Here is a 21,337-nt window from a genome sequence, read left to right as displayed (position 1 = left end):
CGGGCAGAAGTGGAGGTGACCTATGTTTTGAATCTGAACATTGTGTTCGAGATCTTTCTACAGTTTACGTTTTGAGAGCGCCAAACTTTGCACACGTGCGGTTTGTGAAAGAGTAGCTCTTCATATAGATCGCGCAGCGCTTTTGAACCCGCGAAATTTTGGAACGCCGTTACGTCGAACGGCACCACATGCTGCAGGCGACATTGCATGGGGCCTACCGCGGTGCTGCTGAGACTACTTTAACTAAGTTTAACTACTTTACTAAGTTTATCCCTGAACACGTCCTACGTTCAGCGCCTGACAATGGTCAGCTGACGTAATGATTCACATTCTGTCAAGCCCAGTGGCGTTGCATCTATGTAAGGAGAGTTACAACATCCGTCTTCCTGGGGGTCTGTGACCTTCTGGGTGAACTGTGACCAGTTCCGTGTTTGGTTCTCTTTTTGTTTGTTTGTTAGTATTTCTTTTCCTCTTTTCTTTTCTTTGTTTTCCCCTTTGCTGGGAATAGCAGGTCACCGTAGCGCAGGCTAACCTTTTCCTTCCTTTTTTAGAAAATAAACATATATCCCCCTTTCCTTTTATCTCGCGCACGCGCGACTATATCCGTAAACTGAAATTTTTCTTGTAAAATTAAGTATTGTGGCAAAGCAGCCTGTATGCCATTGTCACCATAGTCTGTGCCACATGCACTATAAAAAACAAAGCAAAAAAAAGTGTGCGAATTTAAAAGCAGGGCAGTTCCGATATTGTGATTCAATGCAGCACAGGGACGAAGACAATAAATGTTAGACCGAAAAGTGGAGAGCACGCCTGCAATGTCGATATGCAACGAGTAAATGGGGTCGATCATTGCGAACAAAAACTTTGCAGCTTTGATGCACAGATCACAAACCGCTTCTCCCACAATACAGACACCCATTTTACACACACGTGGCATATCCTCTCTTCCTGAAACAGATTTTCCATTTCATTTCATTTATCTATTTATTTTTTACAAAGAGGGCCATACAACGAAATGTTATTTGCGTGTTTGGACAGCACGACGCGCACTCAGAAACTTGAAGGAAAGAAATAAAAAAAAATAGGAAAAAGGAAATCGAGGCACTTTGGAAAGCAGGAAGTATTGAAGGAACGATACGTCGGATCCGAGAAACGCCGATAGCGGGCACCGATTTAGCCTTTCTTCATAATAGACACCAGGAAGCGCGGCACTGGCCATAAAAATGCGATGCATAAAAAAAATATGAAAAAGTAAAAATAAGTGGACGCTGATAGAGCGTGCTTTGATGACGACCAGCGAACATCGCAATCCTCGCAGAGTGTAGGAAACGAGCATTAGCCTTTGGCGGGTGTTCGCTGTTGCAGATTGATTGATTGATTTTAAAAGAAAAAAAAAGGAGATGTTGCAGATGTTTGCGTTATGTTCGTTGGTAACCGCATAACTTTTTGCGCGCATTCTTTCGAAAGAGTCACCTAACCCCGGTTATTCTGCATCCTTTTTTCACGATGATTGATTGATTGATTGATTTTATTTAAAGTGCCCACAAACAGCCGTGGCCTTTAGGGTGGTGCAGGAAACACAATACATACTCTATATACAACAGGGAACTACACATGCATAATGCTGGCTAATTAAAGATTCCGGGATAACTAAATTAAGAGAAAGATATACTATATGATGGTGTTGCATATATTTAGGTACTATCGCAGATCGGTGTGATAGCCTTTGTTGTTGAACTACGACGTACGGGAATACTACAGGACGTACTACGACGAACTACGACGTCCGGGAGTACTACGGGACGTAATACGACGTACGCGTGGAGTTGTATTACAATGCGGTTCAGCGTATTGCTCCGTTCCGTGATTCAACGGTATAGAGGACCCTGTAGACGCTTAATCCTAGAGCAAGGCAAACATAATCGAATTTACTCCCAAACCCAACGGGCCAAATATGATGCAAGTCTGTCGGGTGATGCTGCGAATTCTTGTTCTGTACCTGTCCTGTACAAAAGGGCTTTTGCGACGGTCTTCTCCGGGTGTGTTACCTTTCGATGGGCTCTGCGGGGCTTTAAACGTAATTATTACAAAACCGTTTGCACTGAGCGCAAGAAACTAGAGGTGCGCGTACCCGATTATAGTATATCACGTGACTTGGGGGGGGGGGGGAGATATGACCGGCGCTGACCATGTACTGACCGTTCCACGACGTATTAAATTTTCCTACCACAGAAAGAAAAAAATGGAAATGTCAGCCAGGCTAATGCCGGCTTGCTATTCCAAAAACAAGCAACAACAACAATAAGTGAAGGAGAAGTGCTGATTTCGAGAAGGCTCTTTCGCCCATGTTCTTCCTGTGCCATGTAACTGTTCAGAATATCGGGAATGACATAATGTGCTATCATGATGATTAGGATGACAGTGGGTACCACTGGGGGTACCACTGGATGGGTGAAGTACCAATTAGTGGTACTTCTATGGCTGACCTACATATATCCAACGCGGTATAATCGACTTTCGTTACTGCTCACTACAGCTCAACCGTTCGCTCACTCAGGAAAAACTCATTCACCACATTGAGCATGAGTGAGCATGAATATAGCATGCTCAGGAGTGAGTTTTGCACATTCACGACTGGCTATAAGTGTACCTTTGAACCAGGCACCAACAGACTCTGCGAGCAAAGGGCCTCTGTAAACAGCAACATGCCATCTCCCCTGTTTATCTCCCATTGGGAGCAAACCGAAGTGTCTTCGTGTGATACGTTGGCTGTTTGCCTCGACTGCAGTTCAGCTAGCGTTTCCTTCCCTCGCCCGACAGGATCTTTTGCTTCCGTTGAGGGACTGGCAACCCGTTCCGCGTCCTTTGGCCAGGCAACAATGGACTCGGGAGAGGAGTCCCAGGAGAGCACAGCGATTGTCGCAGGAAGCACAATGTCGCTTCTGATGCTCCAGCAGAACATCGATTCTCGCCCATTATTTTGTCTTCGTGCCAGGAATCGTCCTCCCCTTATTTACGCGTGAGGTCCGATCAAAGGGACGCGCAAATGTAGACATACATCAGAGCTTCGCAAAGCAGCATGGTTAGAGGTCGTGTACAAAAGCGAGAGATGAGATCAGCATCTCAACTTTAGGACGCATGCTCTTCGACGTTCCAGGAGTTTGTGTGTTGATGACCGTCTTCTTTACGTCGAATGCTCTAGGAGTGCTGCTGTATAGACACAGCGTGGGTGATGACTGCCGAATGGAAACCATATGGGCATTGCGAACAACGGCACGACACGAATGTGATCATGTATATAGTATACAGTTTTCTTGCAGTAGCACTGCAAGAAAACTGCGAGTGCACTGTACCTGCACTCTAAGAAGAAGAAGAAGAAGAAAAAAAAAGAAGTACATTTGTCAGCAAAACAGCTTCTTGTCCCGTCATCAGTCCCATTTAAGTCCCCAGCCGACTCTGAAATTTATGCCCCAGCATAGCAAATAGTGCTTAAACTTCGCGTGATTTTTCTCCGTTTATTTCTGGAAGTTGGGTGTGTGTGTGGGGGGGGGGGGGGGGGGGATATGCTTAATAGAAAGAAAAGAAAGGAGGAAAGGTCAGACAGGCTGATGCCGGCTTCTGGAAGGGCTAACAGTTGCGGCAAGGCATATAGTCTCCAAAATGAATAAAATGACCCGTCTTTTTCACATATATTGTGGAGTGGTTAACACCACTTGCGTAAACGCGTTTATCAACAATCGAACAGGACACATGACTCGGACTAGTGCCTGAGAAATGATGAAAACCGCTAAAAAATGAAATAAATAATGAATAAAGTATGACTGAAAAAAAAAAAAAAACTTTCGTCCTTCTCACGGCTTGAACATCGAATGCAATATGTACGTATAATTGTCTCACATTGAGTATCGAGTTGTGGCAGAATAGGTTCTTGCACTACACCCTGGTCTGAGTCAGACAAGAGGCATTTGCGCCGTCAGCCACTTTTTCCTGCTAATCCTCCGGCTAAGCCGATTTCGCTGAGGATTAAAAGAAAAGCAGTACGAAGAAACGAGGAAAAAAATAAGGAAATAATACGGGGCTGCAAAGACCGGAAGCGGCATCAGCTCTTTTACCAATCCAGTCCGAAACTGGCGATGCATTGTTGCCAGCTGGAAATCCAGAAACCCTGCATATGACGTTCTTATTTAGCTTTTTTTCTGACATTATTGGGTACAGCGTATGCGAAAAGTCACACGATAGCTGTAGTTCGGAGTAAATTCTCCTGTCGGCAATGAATCGCTTCGTACTGTGCATTTGATGGGGGGATCTGATTGCAGAAGGGAACCAGGAGGGGGGGATAAGTCCTTTCCCGTGGTGCAACTACTGCAGGATGCTCGATAAGCTGCAGCCATTTTTACTTTACTGCGCGTCGATTGCTAATCTCTCCATACAGTCGTGACGCTGCCTACATGAGTGAAGCCAACAACGGCAAGGCGATCTCGTCACCACTACCACCACCGTCCATGATGTTGGCGTGTTTAACTTTGTTGATGTTGGCGGAAAAAAAAATAATAGGGAGAGACTGAATTCGTCAACTTTCTTGTATTACTTGTTGTAACTACTTTGCTGTATTGCACATTTATTATTAAGCCATGTCGCTATCCGCGCCTCGAGCCAGAAGCTCGTGCGTGTACCAGATCCGAGAGATCCGATGTCAGTGTTCTCTTTCGGGACGAAGTGGTCGATGTTTGAAACGAAGTACAGGTATAAATGAAGATTTCCACGTAAGGTGTGTGTCTAGAAACTAGAAATGGGTCATCGTAATTATGGCTTTGCTGAAAGGATCGGTAAATATAAACGTTGCGTGACTGGACAAATCACTTTTCATTTTTTGTAATGAATTCAATCTCACACTTTTTATTTTGTTTTCGCCAAAATCGACATCACCATTTTTCAGATGAACGTGCACTAAAATTCGATGGGAGCTACATACGGCATAAAGACAGCAATGACCATTAAAAAAAAATGCTCATGCGAAGCCGTAACCTAAACTGTATGCTTCTCGTAAAACAATCTCGATTAAAATAAAAGTTAATCATAACTCGAATCCACGCCCACTATTACCGTGAGAATGTGCTATTATACCTCAGTGGTTTTACCGCTTGGCCGATCCGTTTTACACGGACAGCGAAATTCAACATCCTCTGAATGATAATAGCCGCGGTCTAACGAATTGCATCATAAAATCCACGTTTTCCAAAAACGACGCTGGGCTCGGTTGGAGCACGGCTACCGGTTGCAAAACATTACTCTGGCAAAATACTACGGCACGAAACTAATACACGGGACGGTGTCCTAATGGCTTCGTGCGTATATACGACCTATCCGTATACATGCAAACAAACAGCCTGTCCGCCGCTCATCCGCCCCACTATCAACAGGCCAGCTGGCCCTATTCCCAGGCCTTCATCGGAAACTGCGTGAGGCTGTTAGGAAGTTTTGATGAAAGAGGCCTAACTCTGTACGCAGCAAGAACGGCGGCGCTTGTACACGAATTACATTCTGTTAAGACCAGAAAATACGGCACGCAATTCCGTTTTACAGGATGGGAAGAAAATTGCGCCCGGTTGCGAGCACGGTACGCGTTTAATACCTGTAAGCAAACATTGGTCTCCGCTAATGATACGGTCCGCGACGCTGCAGGAGGTTATAATTTATTTAAACGCGCGAGCGAGTGCATGTGCGTCCTCCGGAGGAACAGGTAGCGGTTATGGAAGGACATTATACTCTCCTGACAGTTTCATGCGAGGTGGAGCACTGCGTGCATGCATTACACTCGTGCGGGCTCGGCAAAATTTAATCACCGAGTTTTCTCGCATGGGAGAGAGGCATGTTTTTCGGTGGTTGTTTTGTAACGAGGACACGCCGAGGGTGGCCACTCTATACCTGCTAGTCCGTATAAATTTAAATGATGTTGCTTTCTGTTCGCAGGACTCGTAATCATGGCAAGGGACGTGCACTTTGCGTATAAATTCGTGAAGGTTTTCATGAGGATGGCAGTGTCGTGAGAATAAAAGGAGGTTGTTTTATAACGGTGGGAGTGACTGTTATAGTTGTTGTTGTGGGGCGCAGGTTTTATATGCCGATGTCGTTCGTTACCACTTTTTGTCGCTCCGTTACATAATGAGAGATGTTCGGTGAACGTTTCAAGATAATTCGCGACTTGTACAACATCAAATGTGTGCAAATGTGTGTATGAAAAAAAAAAAAGAAAGAAAGGGAGGAAAGGTTAGTCAGGCGTAGGCCGGATTGCTATTCCTTTAAGAAAAAAAGAAAAAGAAAAACACACACACATATACAAAAGGGGCGTTAGGCAAGCGACCTAACAGAATGCACTTTGTAGAATAACTGACAGCACGCGCATGCCTCGAGCAAGCGCCATTTCTTATCCTGATAGCGCCTGCCTTTTGTGTGTTTAGGAATAATGTTGTTGCGCTCGGAGTAAGCCTGTTCATGAGGAACCTCGTTATTCGTAACGGGGCTTCGAAAATGAAAAGGGACGTCCTACTGGAACCATGTTATTTTGCTCTAATGGAGCACGCGTCCCACTTGCCTGGGAAACCACTTGGGAAAACACTAGCCTCAGACAGTTTTGGGAAAGGTTAAAATACGATAGTCGTCGAAAATTGCAAGGACAACTCCTAGACAGGGAGACTCTAAGTGGCTCCCGGTCTCGGCACACAAGGAAGAAGTAGTACAACTGGAATTCCTTTATGTCTGCTAGGATCTCGATACGGTTGCTGTATAATGAACTGTACGAATACAACTTGATATGCTTATGACGGAAGGCATGGAAGTAGTTGACAAGCGTTCCGGTAGTACAACGACATGTCCTCAGCGGTTCAAATCTTGGTAGTCATCGTGTTTTATCGCCATGCACTAGACCTCCCCTATCTCCTGCGTGGAGTGTCGAACATGCAGAATCCTATTGACCCAAACGTGAAATGCCTGAGCTCAGGAAAACAACGAAGCGTGGGCAAGCAGAAATACGGATTATACCTGGAAGAGGCGAAACCGACCAAGATACAGAATGAACGGGTCCGGAAGAACCCAATTGGCTTCAGCATCGAAAAAAAAAGAAGAAGAAGAAGAAACCGAACTTGAACGTACTAAATAAGACACGGAGTTCGCCACAGGGAGCCGGCTGCAACCTGGGATATCCGGGAAATTCGAAATGGGCTACCAGCGCCAGCTTCTATGTATTATTCATTCCCATAGGCGAGCTTCGCGGGAACGAACTACCGAAGGTGCTGCAGTTGAATATTTTATACCGCTTTCTTCGGTAAATATTCAAAATGGAATGTAGATCTTTCCGTAATTACCTTGCTGCTTGCTAGGCTATCAGCCATGCCGCTGTTCGGAAAGTTAATTACGCTGTTCTCGTTGAATTTCAGATCCGTTAATCTGGGTGTTTGCTGTGCATCAACGTGGTTTCCTTCGACTTCCGGTGAGACCTGTTTTGAGTCGCATACGTCACACTTGTGATGGGGAACATTAGTTTGTGTCATGTCGCAGTTTTGACGTCTATTGACGTAATAGTAGAAGCTGCATTATCGTGATATTGATTACCAATTTTTTTAAAATGAATTTGTCTGAGTGGATATCCATAAGCCATCGGAGCTCAGTGCTGGTGAATGGGTATCCTAACGGTATGTAAACTTGGTGATGAAAAATACTTTTCAAGCAGGGCGCACGGAACAATTAATTCCTAGGCTTAGAATACTCAGGCAGCTCAAAGCCTGGAAGCTCCAGCCTAAAACATACTCCACTGAAGCTTTCTTGCTCAAGTAACTGTGCTGCAATATGCAGTGCCACCCCGTGAGGTGAACGATTCTCTCTAGATATATAGGAAAGCGGGGTTATGTGTGAACGACGTGGTGAGTACCAGAGAGCGGAACACAGTTCCGACAACGTTCGAGAATGTCACGTTGCTCCTCCGTGTAGCAGCCGTATATAGGCGCTTTCGCCCACGAGACTGCCATTTGCCCATGGTCTTATGGTGCCATCGTAACTCTTCAGGATATCGAGAATGACTTTATGGGCTATTCTGACGGTCAGGACGGTAGTGTGCAGGGGCTGATTTCCACAGCTGATTTGAATCAGCACCGGCTGATTTGCATAGCGTCCGCAATAATCTACACGCTTTCATTTATACGCTCAGCTCAGCTCTTCGTGTGCTTGCTCGTTCACTCCCCGCTCATCTCTTTATTTGATCGCTCATGCTCAGTTCACTCGCCGCATTGAGCATGACTGAGTTCTGCCAAGGTATTTGCGTCGACACACTGGCTTTCTCTTCCACAACAACACTGTACTACGGGATACGTTATTCGCCAGAAGCGATACCGAGCGAGCGACAAAGACATTTATGGCACGCTTTTTTTTAACCTACGTATGTTTGTGAAATTGTCTTGGCCATGCCTGAAACAGAAATGATCGCCCAACACAAACCGTCACGCCGTTCATTATTTAATAGGACTTCCTCTTTTCGTCCCAGTGTTTCGCGCCAACGAGCACGGATAATGAACGGAAATGGACTCAACTGAACAGGCACTTCTTTTCGTGAAAAGCAAATGAAAAAAAAAAAAAGTGAGGAAGATTTAAGACTGAAGGGAAAATCTATTTTATTCGTTATTGTCGTTATCTCGAAACAAGAGCACTCGAGAAGGAAATTAATGTGTGCCTCCCACTTAAAGGAGGACCGCGGATGAACGTTTTGTCCCAGATTGTTTTTCCAAAAGAAAAAGGAAACGTAGAACAATGCTTCTGAAGAGCGAGGCAATTATACTGCGGGAAGAAAAAGGAAGATAAATGAAAGGAGGAAAAATTCAAAAGGACGTGTTACGCTGTCCGTACCGCATAACGTGTACTCTCGACGCTGTCCTACACGTGAAGCATTACGTGAAAGACGCGAAACCAATCCGCTATAATCTCGCGGGATTTCTGAAATGTTGCTTTAGCTTTAATGCGCGCCGCAATTGTTGGGCTGATGAAATAAATATGGGTCGTTACGAAGGGATCTAGTCTCAAAAATAGATTCTGAACAGAGGGATGAACGAACAAAGAGAAAGACAGGAGTACGTTTTCTTAGCTCGAAACGTGGATGTTTTATGTATCAGCACTTCACAAAGAAGAGTGCTTTAATGCGTCATTTTGACGGCTGTTTATTATCTTCACTAGTCTAATTAGCGGACAAGATCTCCGCGCGAACCGAAAGCGGCCTGCCTGCCGCCAGACGGCAGCTCTCAGTAGATGCTGTTTTGGGTTTTTTTTTTAGCAGATCCAAGATGAGATTTGAAACAAAGGAACAATCGGATGAATCGACTCAATATACATTAGTGAAGCTGATTATCCCGATTTTATTTTCCCTTCAAGTCAATCAATCAATATACAACACCATATTTCTTGGCCTTTCGCTTATTTTTATTCGAGCCAAGATTCGTAGGGCCAACCAAGAGTGTATATGTGCGTCCGTGGCTTATAGGCCCCGTGGCCTGTCACGTGACACTACCCCGTGATCGCTGGACTGTGTTTGCAGCACACTGATGTTGTATAACCACCACCGTAACAATGCAAAAAATAGTTAGACGATTTCGGAAGACATTAAAATTACGGCTCTCAGTAAAGGTTTAATAACATTCGAAACAGAGATTGGCCAAATATTTTCCGCCAGCGATACCCCTATAAAGCCTCTGCGTTTAAACGCGTTTGCCACAATGCACAAAGATGGACTCTTTCTTTCTTTTAACTACCACACACTCTCTCTCACATCATCTTTCCCATAATCATCTCCGACACACTCACCATGGTTTTGGCGCTCTATGGCCTTTGTTGCCTTTGTGCCATTAAACACATAATCAATCAATCAATCTTTCTTTTTTTTTAACGCCAGCGGGGATGCCACAATTAATGAGTAGCGTTTTCATCCAGTACTGTCCTGCCATTATTATTTCTCATAATTTCTCGAGAAAGCGCAACTCTTCTTTCGTCGCCTTCCGGTAAAAAAAATAGATAAGTTGTTGCTAAAATCGGCGTTACAAGCATCGCGGAACTGTTTTCAAAACTCTGTGTGCGCGCTGCGACTAGATGGAGGCAGGGGAAGGAGGGGAGGTGGTTTGAACCTGTCATACGCAGGGACGGAGAGGAACCGGAGTTCTGTACGGCGTTCACTACACCGGCAGGAGGGCTGAGTTCGAATCTGCTCGTTCAGCGGAAAATAAGTTTGGCCCGCGCGGACCGATTTCCACAGCAGTGCCCTGGAGCGTTAAGTTCCAACTCTTATACAGAGAGAGAGAGGGAGAGAGAGAGGCCTGCTCGTGAATGTATGTTCGCCCGTACCTTGAGTTCTTCCGTTTGTACACGGTCTGGCGGAGGACATTTTACGATAGATTCTTGCGTGCGCACGATCGGGTCCGTTGTTTGTCCTCAAAGGGTTAAAAGAAGCTTTTCGGAACGGCCCTGAGCATAATTACCTTTCCAGCAGCGCTGGCTGAAGGAGTATGTTTGTGTCGACTACGTTGGCTCTTCTGTAGTACTTCGTTTTCTAGTTTAGCAGGAACGGTGATGTGACTCCGGCGATTAAATGTCGGAAGTAGTTCCTTCAGAAGAATGTATCGTTACTTCGGTATATGTTATATGTTCATTAATCTATCCGAGCCTTTCCAATCTCGCTCCGTAGGCAGTTGTCGAACAAGTCAAACGACGCCTTCTTGGCTGCCAATCAAGTGTGCTCACTTATTACTTATTACTTACTTACTCACTATTACTTCGTATTACTTCTTACTATTACTTCTTATTACTCACGTATTACTTATTAATTCACTTATTACTTATTACTACTAATCAAGTATTCTCCTCTCTCAATTCCTTTCTCATCCGTAGCCTGACAATGACAATCGCAAGACCTCCATGTAAGAACCAGATCGATAAGTTGATTAGTAAATAAATTAAGAGAGATCGAAAGGCTCGCGTGGTCGCTCTCATTGGACATCGGTTGTAATCTGAAGAACCTGAAGCCGACCACACCACCAATGTAACTATCGGCAAGACAGCGGCAAATTTGTTATCACAACGTGTCTTGTCCTTTTCATGATCATCAATTCCTGTTCACAACTTCGTCCCTGCACAACAGCAGGGCTCATCGGGACTAGATACGTACGAGATACAGCACCACATATTTGAACGGCGAATATTTTTATATTTGTTTATTCTTTAGTACGAGGACCAATGAAACCCCTACAGCTACTAATTCATAGATGTTGCTTCTGTCTTACTGCACTCGAAGATAAACCCTTTTCTCCACGGCACATCGGCAGCAGAGAGCGTGAATAGTGCAATCGTTTGACATTAGGGCCTATCTCCGGCAACCAGACGCTGACGCCTCAAACTAAAAAATTTAGCTCAAACGATTTAGGGAACAAGGAAACGAAAATGCAGCCGGTGATAAAAACGTGCACTTGATGTTAGCGCTCAGAAATCAAATGTTCGCAGCTGGTGCGGAACACGTAAAGTTCATAAGTGGAACATAAAGAAAATGACGAGACGTACGGGTCTCCAGTGTGTTGCTTTGCCAGTGCTGCGTACGTGTAAACAAGAGATTAACGCGACAGCGGCTTACGCTGTTACATAAGATGATGTGTAGATGTATATGTAGACTGCGTATAACGGTAACGTTTCTTATTACATTATTTTTGCTCGAATAGTGTGGCGTAACAAATGACTTGCCAAGTACAGAGTTAAAAATCTCACTCCAGTCGACGCAACGAGACAGTTTTAACTCGGCCAGTCTGGAACTCGTGTAATGTAATAAGGATTCTTGGTTCCTATAATTGTTACCTTTACTCTTACGTTGACGTTCGTTTACTCTTACCCATACGAAGCTGGCAGATGTAGCACGAGAACTAGTCTCGTAAAGTAGCGTCTTACTTGCCGCGCGAAAGACTCACTAACTAAAAAACTAACCTCAAGATAACAAAGGACGTTTAGAAAGTTGACGAAAGATGTGTCGATTATAAGCATTTTCCCTGGACCAGCTACATCATTGTCACACGCATACTTATTTCTGCTGACGCACTTCTGTCAGTTTCTCGGAAGAAATGTGAATGGCGATTATATTAGTTTGCATTTCGTTGATGCTCTCGTCTTTGCTCATTTCCCTTATTGTCGGGATATTTCTGGGCAGATGGAGATTCTTCCCGTCTGTATTCCCGTTATCGTCCCTTACAACGTACCGTTAATGCTTTGCTGATGACGGCGACGAGGACATACGGAGAACATCCCGTCCGTACAGCTTTCTTATCAGCGTATGTAGTCGCTCTCAACTCGTTTTGCTATCACCCGTAACGAGCCAGAGAAGCCCGTAGGAAACACGGGGATGATTTTCTTTAATGTCTGTGCCGCAGGGGGCTTACTGGCACTAAAGACTTCCGTGTATTCACGCCCAGTATCGCGTTTATGAGGTCGGGTTCCGAGGGAAACTTGCCACGTTACTTCCTCGGGGTGATTTGTAATAATAATGGTGAAAGCGACGTGTTAACAAACATGGCGTGCTGGGAACGACGCAGTGTCGCTGTCTAATTTCTGCGGGACTGTCTTTGGTAAAGTCACATTGGGTTAAGCATTATGGAAACGTCCACGTGACGGAACACAGAGAGACTCCTTTGGGTTGCCTTCAGCAAGGTGGCTTCTCCTCAAGCAGTCTCCTTAGGCGGCGAAGCACGCTTTACAGTCACAACTACATTGGATGTCGATCGCCTTGCATAAAGATTAAGCGTTCTTCTTGACGGCATTTCGCATATTTTTAGGGACCCCTGCACGCGCTAGCCGGGCGTGCTTAATGCCTTGGTAAAGGTATAGCGGCCAGTGTCAGCTTCATTTCTATCGGTGCAAGAGTTGCCTTCACGTAATTCTGTTTAATAAACATGCGCATCACTATACAGGGTGTTTGCTCTAACGTGTCCAGAAATTATATTTAAAGCGAGCGATGAAAAAAAAAAAAAAAAAGCAAGTGGTACTTTTCTGCTAGTCGGGTAAGAAACAGGTACTGCTTCACTAGTAGCACCCGTTTCTTAGTCAAGTAGCTGAAAGTAGCGCTTGTTTCTCTTTTATCGCTCGCTTTAAATACAATTTCTGGACACGTTAGAGCAAACACCCTGTATAAACTTTTGCGGTCTTTTCATCACTAGGTGTCAGACTCGTCTTCCGTATTTTGATTTGTGCGTCACTATTCGGGAGTTTTACTTATCACATCCGTGTGAAAGTATTGCTGTGTTACTGGAAGAAGAGAAACTGTTGCTGTTGTTAGGGGTAAACTTTGGTTGACGTGCTTGTCTCGCTAAGCAGAAAGTACTGAACAAAAAATAACGAGAACAAAGCAGTCCCCTGTATTTCGTAGCTCATCCCTCCTCATATGTACGAAGTAAAAATTTGTCTAGACGCCTCCATACATAAAAAAAGACACACCCTATTTCCCTACACAAAGATTTCGAAACGACCGCAGCCTTCGCACGCAGCGTTCACTTTGAGACTTTTGCGTACGCCGTATACCCGCAAGATTCATAAGCTGGCCTTCTCCTCGACAACCGAATATAAGCATGCAGGAGAAGAAGAAAAGAAAAGTCACATCGCTAAAATAAAAGATTCAAAATGCCGGAGCAGACGTGCTCTTTATTTGCTATGCGCAGGCAGTCCTGGAAAGCTCAAACAGACAGGAGATTCCTTCATCTTGAGCCCCGGCTCGCCCCCTTCTTTTTCTTGGCGACGATGAAAAGCCCCCAGGACAATGCGTAGAAAAGACGCAGCTTGGCTCTTTTCAAATGATTCCCGCAGCATTAATGCGCACGCGCCTAACAGCTTGGCTTCGTTGCTCGGCGAGGGTGCGAAGCCCGACGTAGCGCCGGCTTTGATGCGAACGTGACGTCATGCCCCGCTCGCACGCGCCTCGTGTGCACGTGCCTGTATAACGCGAGGACGTGATTATGTGCGCGCTGTAATTAGAGATAACGACGGTCGCGAATTTGAAGCGGTATTTTTAGGGGACTGGTCGATCTAGGTCAATGGACGGCATGTTGTACGTCTTTTGCCTGTTATTAGCGCCGCGAAGCAACTGTGGCTATGAGCAGCGTACAGATGTGTACAGATGGAGAGATGACACAGGCAGGAGTGGGTGACAATGGGGTTTGTATGCGTCCTCGGCCGACACCAGGGGGAACTGTGCCGACATTCGTCTGGAAAGTCTTCGGAAAACCCAGGGAAAACCTCAGCCAGCACAGCCGGTGCCAGGATTCGAACGCGCCTCACCTCCCAATCTCGGCGTGGAAAGCGATCATCCTAACCACTATGCCACGGAAACTGGTGAATGATGGCACATGTTGAGTCCAGCAAATTTTATATACATATATATATAATATGCAGACGTAGATCTCGCCGACGCGACCACCTGCTCCAAAGAGCTTGGCGTGTGAGAACACTGAGCAGTGATAGGTGGGTGCCGACCGGTGAGCTCGTCTTAAAGTATCTCCATCACGTATGTCCTTGCGTGTCCTGTGATCAATTTCGTGTTCGTTTTCCTTTTTGTTTGTTTGTCTTTCTTTTTTCCCCTTTCTTTCCTGGGAATAGCAAGCCGCCGTAGCGCAGGCTAACCTTTCCCTCCTAATTTTTTATATAATAAACATATCCCTCCCCCCCTTGTGTCCTAAATTTTAGTTCGAACTAATTCGCTAGTCTTTTCACGGGCTCGTTCGCAAACCGCCTAATGACGAGTAATAGGTCTAAAAATCATCTGGTAAACATTGAGTTTTTGAAATTTTTGTAGGGATTCATTCAAAACTGGTAACACCGCAACCTGGACAAAGCATGAGTTTGGGCAGGCTTTGCCCATGATAGAGATCGTCCGCCAGCTGGCCTGCATATATATGGAATCTCATTAACCCAGGAACTACACAAAGTGTACCGGCTAATAACGTACGGGCAATACATGGTTTCATTGTTTCGTAATACCGCAGGGAATTCACCCTGTGCAGATACGCACACTAACGCAGGCTGCGGAGTGCTTCAAAGGGGCTTTCGTCATGGGGTGACTCATAGCCTCTTAATTAGTCAACTGAAATAACTCTATGAAGGGAACCAGCATTGAATCCGATGCGGGTGGTGCATTCATATTTCAACGCATATATCTATTTTATTTTTACTTTCTTTTTTATCTTTTTGTGCCCTCGCTTTACAAAGACCGTCAGAGATAAAAGCGCGAAGAAAGGCGTTTTCCACTCTGTCTGCGCGATTCATTGAATACGCGTACTGTGTGCTCAAGACGCATTTTGGTGTGGGATGGGGAACCCGTGTTTCCGCGTTCAGCAAGGCAAATATGGGGGAAGCTCAGGGGGCAAATAATTGCGTGGCCCGTCTCTATATGCCAATCATAGGAATGTTTGGAAAGCTCCTATTCCTTCTTCGCTTTCTCTCTGTCGTTATATGGACGATTGGGTCGCTGAAATTGGATGCGAAGGCCGGTAGTTTCCCAATGATGATTGTGCGGGATGGAGAGGAGAAGGTTTGAATAGTGAAATGAAATAATCGCTTTCAATTGAAGACGTCATAAAAGTACTCAGGGCGAGCGACTCTTTCTGTGGCTAAAGTCGAACGCGAATGTGAACGCGGCGTTGCAGATCATATCGAAATCAAGTAAAATTAAAATTGTGATGTTTCTGTTCTCTCCTCGTATCGCGTTAATATGGTTTCGACATCGTCTGCAACGCAGCGTTCGACCGTGTCGCCATCTGACGGAAGGAGCTGAAACACAGGCATAGCCGATTGGAAACACGGTATAGCAGTTTTTTTTTTTCTTCTTTTCCTTTTTTTTTTTTCACGATTTTTCCGCAGAGAAACGGGCCGAGTGGCAGTATCGCTATCAAATTTTAGTGCTTAATACGGCCTCTAACATCTATTTTAACTTCCCGACATTGTTTTTATTTGTTTTATCTCTATTACAAACCCAAAAGTTTGTCCTGGCCAACCCCATACTTTGTTTCTAAGATGTATCGTTCGCAACGAAAGCGTTATACGTCAGCTGTCTTTTTTCTACAGCAGTACAGTCGCTGTTGAGTGCATATTCTTTGCATGCTCAAGTTCATGATGCTTATAGCACCGTACATGCTATTTGGCAAAGCTATTTAATTATACGATACATGATGATGATGATGATGCTAGGAGAAAAAATATGGAGATGTGAGCCCGCTTACAGCGGGACAAACTACTCCAGATCTAGTAGAGGAAAAAAGGAAGAAAGAAAACATAGAAAAAGACGAGAGCTCCGCTATGCTCTTAACGACGGTGACGAGTGAGCGCCCGTGCACCCTGACGATGAATCGCAGGCCATTCGCCCAGAACTTTCACGACGTCAGAGGGTCGGCTATCAAGACGACCCAAGGATCTCTCAAGTTGCAAAACGGGCAGTGTGAAACCGCGCACATTCGAGATGAATATTTTCCGAACCTTCGCGCAGACCACATACAATACACACCACCGCATACGATACATATTGCATATCATCCCCACAGTGCGACGCTCATTGTTGTTCGTCATATTCATGAAGTTCATACGATGAATGCAGGTGCGACAATACCAAAAACACGGCAGACAACATCGGCATATAACGGCATCATACGTAAAAAAAAAAGAGCTTTCCTCGCTGCTCGCTGTATAATCAAGCTACGCTCATCACAATCTATAGATGCGGCTGAATACCACCATACACATTTTTCCCACCGCGCCCAGATCGTAAAGAGAATCTCCGGAGGCATATTCCTTCGCGTGGTGCATGCGCTTGCACGCCCGTGCTCTAAACGCCTCCGGCCCTGTTTATTCTCCGGGATCTCATACACGGTAAGCATTCACATGTTAATGGCGTTGTGTTTGCGTTTCGTTGTAATTTGCATGTTCATTACAGGCGCGAAATAAACAAGTACGTAGTACTCGCTTTCCAATGAGAAGTGTGAATAGGGAGTGGGCATCAAAAAAAGCGTAATCACATTCAGCCCGATTCGGGGCGCGTTCAATTTGGGACGGTGGTTACGCTAAACAGCATTTCGGAGCTCCAAAGCATCTGTTCCGCTGTTCGCTGGGCGAGCGATTGCATTGGAAAGCATTTTGATAGTGTTCTCTTTCTAATTTTTTAACTTCGGATCTTTAAAGATCCAGCTGTTGTGTTGCTGCTCGGATAATTACTTGCTCAGGAAGCTATCCATACACTTATATGTAGTTCTGGTTTGCCTCAACAGGAATAAAGCAGCACAATGAGAGTTGATTTTTTTTCTTTTTCCTGTTCTTGTCATTCGGCCTGTTTTACACCAGGTATGTCGGACGCTTGCGGATTATGCTTCAGCTGCTTCGCAGCTTTGTATAGAGCTTAGTATCTTTTGAATTCATTTGTGTTGTAATGTATAGTTGTACACTCGTAGGATTGTGGTACAAAGCGGCTATTACAATGCTGTCGTTAGTGTCGTAAGTGCGCAAAATTGTGGCAGTCAAGGACCTTATTCGTGAAAAAAAAAAAAACTGCTACTGCGGCTTACTAGTTACCTTTTCTTTCTTCTTCTCTCTTTTTTTTTTTTTTTTGCAAAGCGGACGGTCTCTCTGAATTCAAACAAAGGAATATTGTGGTCGATACTGATGTTCTGGGGCTGGAACACAGAAGAAAGGACAATGTAACACACAAGCCTCAAGTGCCTAAGAATAATGAAAGAAGGAAGCCAAAAGGTTAGCCAGTAATCATGCAAAGACGATGTGGGTGCCGGCCAGCAAGGTGGGCGCTGCTCCAGTGCCATTTGTAGATAGTGAGAGATGATGATGGAGATGAGGATTCAGGTGATCGAAGCCGGGTGGAGAGGCCTGTTGATGACAAGAAATTCCAAAGATGACGGAGACCTTGGTGCATATGAACGCTACTGGACCATGGGCCCAGCACCTTGCGTATGGTACAGGGGGGGGGGGGGGTCGATTGCGTGCATTACGCGAATTACAAACGACTTTGTACATCAAGTGCAGTTGCATTGTGTGTGGTAGTCTTACGTTATGTCGACAGCTCAAGGTGGTGGTGGTGGTGGTGGTGGTTATGGGACCCTCACTCATGTGGACAGCGTCACGACTAGAGCCGAGATGAGATGGGAAGAAGGGTTGAAAAAAAAGGGGGGGGGAGTTGATGAGTAGATGGGGCCGGGATTAGTAGGAAGTGATTTGTGTAATGACTAGGGATCAGTAGACGCAAAGTCAGAGTGTGTGCGTAAGTCCCGTTTCCTGAAGGAAGATTAGGCTGCGTGTCTTCGAGTATCTTACGGCGGAAGAGCACATGGCATCTATAGGTACCATTTCTGCAGCGCCCAATGTAATTCTCACTGCATTCACGACAGTCTCTTAGGATATGTCCGGTATTTTCGGTTTGTTGACGGTGTCTGCGATTGGCGTTGTCCAGGAAGCGAAAGTACAACAAGGAACGCTACCGCAATCACTGGCTCAGATCCACCGTTTTTTTTCCTTCTTTTTTTTCACCTCTTTATCCACCCCGAACATCATTTTCGGCTCACTTTTCTATGACTCAGCCTGACTTATAACCGCGATATGGTAGGAGAAATATCCCACTCACGTATGTAGGACAGCGAGACCACCCCTCTCTCCACCTCTCGCAAAGGAAAAAAAAAAAGTCGAATATAAAGGCAGAGAGCCCGACACATCTGGGAATAGACCGTGACAGAAGTTTGCACTTATTAAATTTCCCCCTCCCTTTGCGATTCACTAATAGGATCGCAGAAAACGTCGTTCGATATGTACCTGGCGGCGTATCCATCAATTTGATGCCACGTTCCCTCCGCTCCCTGCAAAACCGTGGGCGCCAATTGGTTGATCGAATTAACTCCGCCACACTAGCAACGGTGCCATGAGACCCTCACCCTTATAAACACGCAGGAACGAGACCCGCTTACGAATAGTCCAAATTCAGCGGGAAACTTCGCTAAATCCTCCGCTAACGAATGAGCTGGTCCAGCAGTTCGGACAATGCGTGTTTGCAGACAACGGATTTGCGCTGCCGGTGATGAAAAACACTGGGAAAGAATCGTAGCCCGGAGCGACAGGAGAGAAATGTTTGTTTTCACTCGGGATGTACCTCCTTCGAGGCACCGTTGAATTAATGCGGGGTTGAGTGAATGGTCGGCCTGTCTGTTGGCTGACTTGACCAACTGAGTGGGGAAGGACGGGTGAATTAGTGGGCTGACGTTGATTGCGTCGAATTGTTGGCGCTAGGACAGCGATTGTAGAACTCCGTTGGGAGGGTGAAAGAACGGAGATTGGAAGGGGGTGAACTACACAGGGTTTTGTAGTCGTTCATGATGTGTGACTGGCATTCTTGAAAGGGAATCTGAAGCAGCACAGTGGTATGTGCGCGTTTCTGTCACGTGGTCGTTGGATTACGAGCCACCTACTTGGAGAACTAGGAAACGATCAATAACGGACTGTGAGATGATCGACATACGACCGCGTGCCCATTGGGCATGGTAATAGAGAGTTTTCGGGACCCGGCACGCGATAATGACTCCGCACGTAAGTGTGACCTTAAAGGGGACACTATAGTGCAACAATTTCTCCTATCCGAATGGAAGCTACCGTTACCTTGACATTAACACAAAAGGAACTGGACCCGTACGTTGCTTCGTCCATAATTTATGAGCCGAAGAAACCGTACTTTACGCGTTCTCTCTCCCTCTCCTTCTCAAGAAGCGCGACAACGTGGAGAGTCCTCGGATTGGTCTCCTCAAACGATCCGCCACGATGATTGGCCAAACCGTTTCAGGAGGACCAATGAGAGCCCGCTCCTCATTGTCGCGCTTCTTGAGGTTTCTTTCGCTCATAACAACAACAACAACAACAACATAGATGAATGGGTGACGATGTGGGATGTTTCTCTGCATTGAGTGCAGGACCCTACCCCACTCTAAAAAGGTTCACATGAAAGGATGAAGAGGGAAGGAAAAAAAAAAAAAACTGTACTGTTCTTGAAGGAGGCTGGTGGCCCTCAGAAAGCAAAGAAACGCGCCAAGTGCACGACACTGATGTGCAGGCTTACTCCATGGGCCGAGAACTTTGCAGATGTTGAATGGCTTATGATCCAGCAGTAACGCTGCTCATAAGTAACGAACGACGCAACGGATGAATGCCGTTCCTTTTGAGTTGGTGTCAAGGTATTGCGCGAGGATAACTTTTTACACCTTAGGTGCTCTCAAATGTGCCAGGATACTCCAGGCTGTCTGCCCATATGTCCCACTACCACCCCCACCTTCATAATTAAGTCTATTTCTTTACTTTCTTACTCCGTCTAACTTATTCATCCAACACACCGATCTACTTCTTGCGATCCTACATCGGATATGGCATTTCTATCCAAGAGCGCCTTTCCTCTGTTTCCTTCTGAGTTACTCTTTTTTATAGCGTTGCCACTTCACAACAAACGAATCGAACAAGCAAAAGCGATGGCCTTCCGCCCTCAGTGATGACTGCAACTTTCGGACAAACTCCCAGTGGGTTGTATCGATTCTCGAAGTTGTAGTAGGGCCGGGCAGCGTATAAAAAACGCATAAAAAATGTCATACCTCCGCTATAAAATATTTTATCTCTCTTTTATGTGAAAAAAAGAAAAGGAAGAGGAACTATTACTGTTCACGATTCGTTCGCTATTTTTCTGCCTCTTTAAGGGCATCGCATTTACTGGTACCTCGTAGTTCGGGTTACCTCTAAGGTGCTTGCGTGCTTATTTGAAACTCTTGAAGAACGAAAAGACGACGGTGGGCGTCTCGCCGAAAGAAAGCATTTCTTCTTGTACTGCAGAGAAGAAGGAACTGTACGATAAGCAACAATTGCACACGTGTGAGAATGGGCTGTTCTCATCGTTTTTATATCTGCGTCCCTCAAACTCAAGGAAATGTTTCCTCCCTCGAAGGAACCAAATTCAGTATTTGTATCGTCGAGCACGAACTAGTGCGTGGATGACAGCAGGAGCAACGCAGTGCCTTAATGTCGCATGTTCGCGGTGTTGAAAGGACAGCTGAAAAAAAAAAAAAAGAAAAGAAGAAGAAGAAGAGAGAACTTCGTGCGTATTTCGCTAAATAAAATGATCACAGTAACAACAACAACGACCGTTCATTTTGATGATAATAAAATCTCGCACCTAGTGGTGCTTTTCTTGGAAGTCAGTGCACGTACCAGTGTGCTCTGTAAAGTTGCCTTCTCCACATGCAGAGATTCCTGGCGGGAAAGCTAC

General features: G+C 45.4%; 1 protein-coding gene and 1 long non-coding RNA gene across 12 annotated transcripts in view; one reads left to right on the top strand and one right to left on the bottom strand.

Annotated features, from left to right (window-relative positions):
* LOC135368658 (discoidin domain-containing receptor 2-like) overlaps positions 1-21,337 on the top strand; it is a 363,200-nt gene that overhangs the window by 185,898 nt on the left and 155,965 nt on the right. For 9 of the 11 annotated variants that reach the window (XM_064602081.1, XM_064602079.1, XM_064602083.1 and 6 more), the window contains one exon: positions 7,434-7,486. The exons of the other annotated variants lie outside the window; for them this stretch is intronic. The gene's annotated coding sequence lies outside the window, so the exon portion shown is untranslated. The remainder of the gene's footprint in view (positions 1-7,433; positions 7,487-21,337) is intronic. 11 annotated transcript variants of the gene reach the window in all.
* LOC135368664 (uncharacterized) overlaps positions 1-21,337 on the bottom strand; it is a 44,392-nt gene that overhangs the window by 18,757 nt on the left and 4,298 nt on the right. The window lies entirely within an intron of this gene.

Source organism: Ornithodoros turicata, chromosome 9 (genome assembly GCF_037126465.1).
Source record: "Ornithodoros turicata isolate Travis chromosome 9, ASM3712646v1, whole genome shotgun sequence".
Lineage (NCBI taxonomy): Eukaryota > Metazoa > Arthropoda > Arachnida > Ixodida > Argasidae > Ornithodoros > Ornithodoros turicata.
This window is presented reverse-complemented; position numbering and strand designations above follow the sequence as displayed.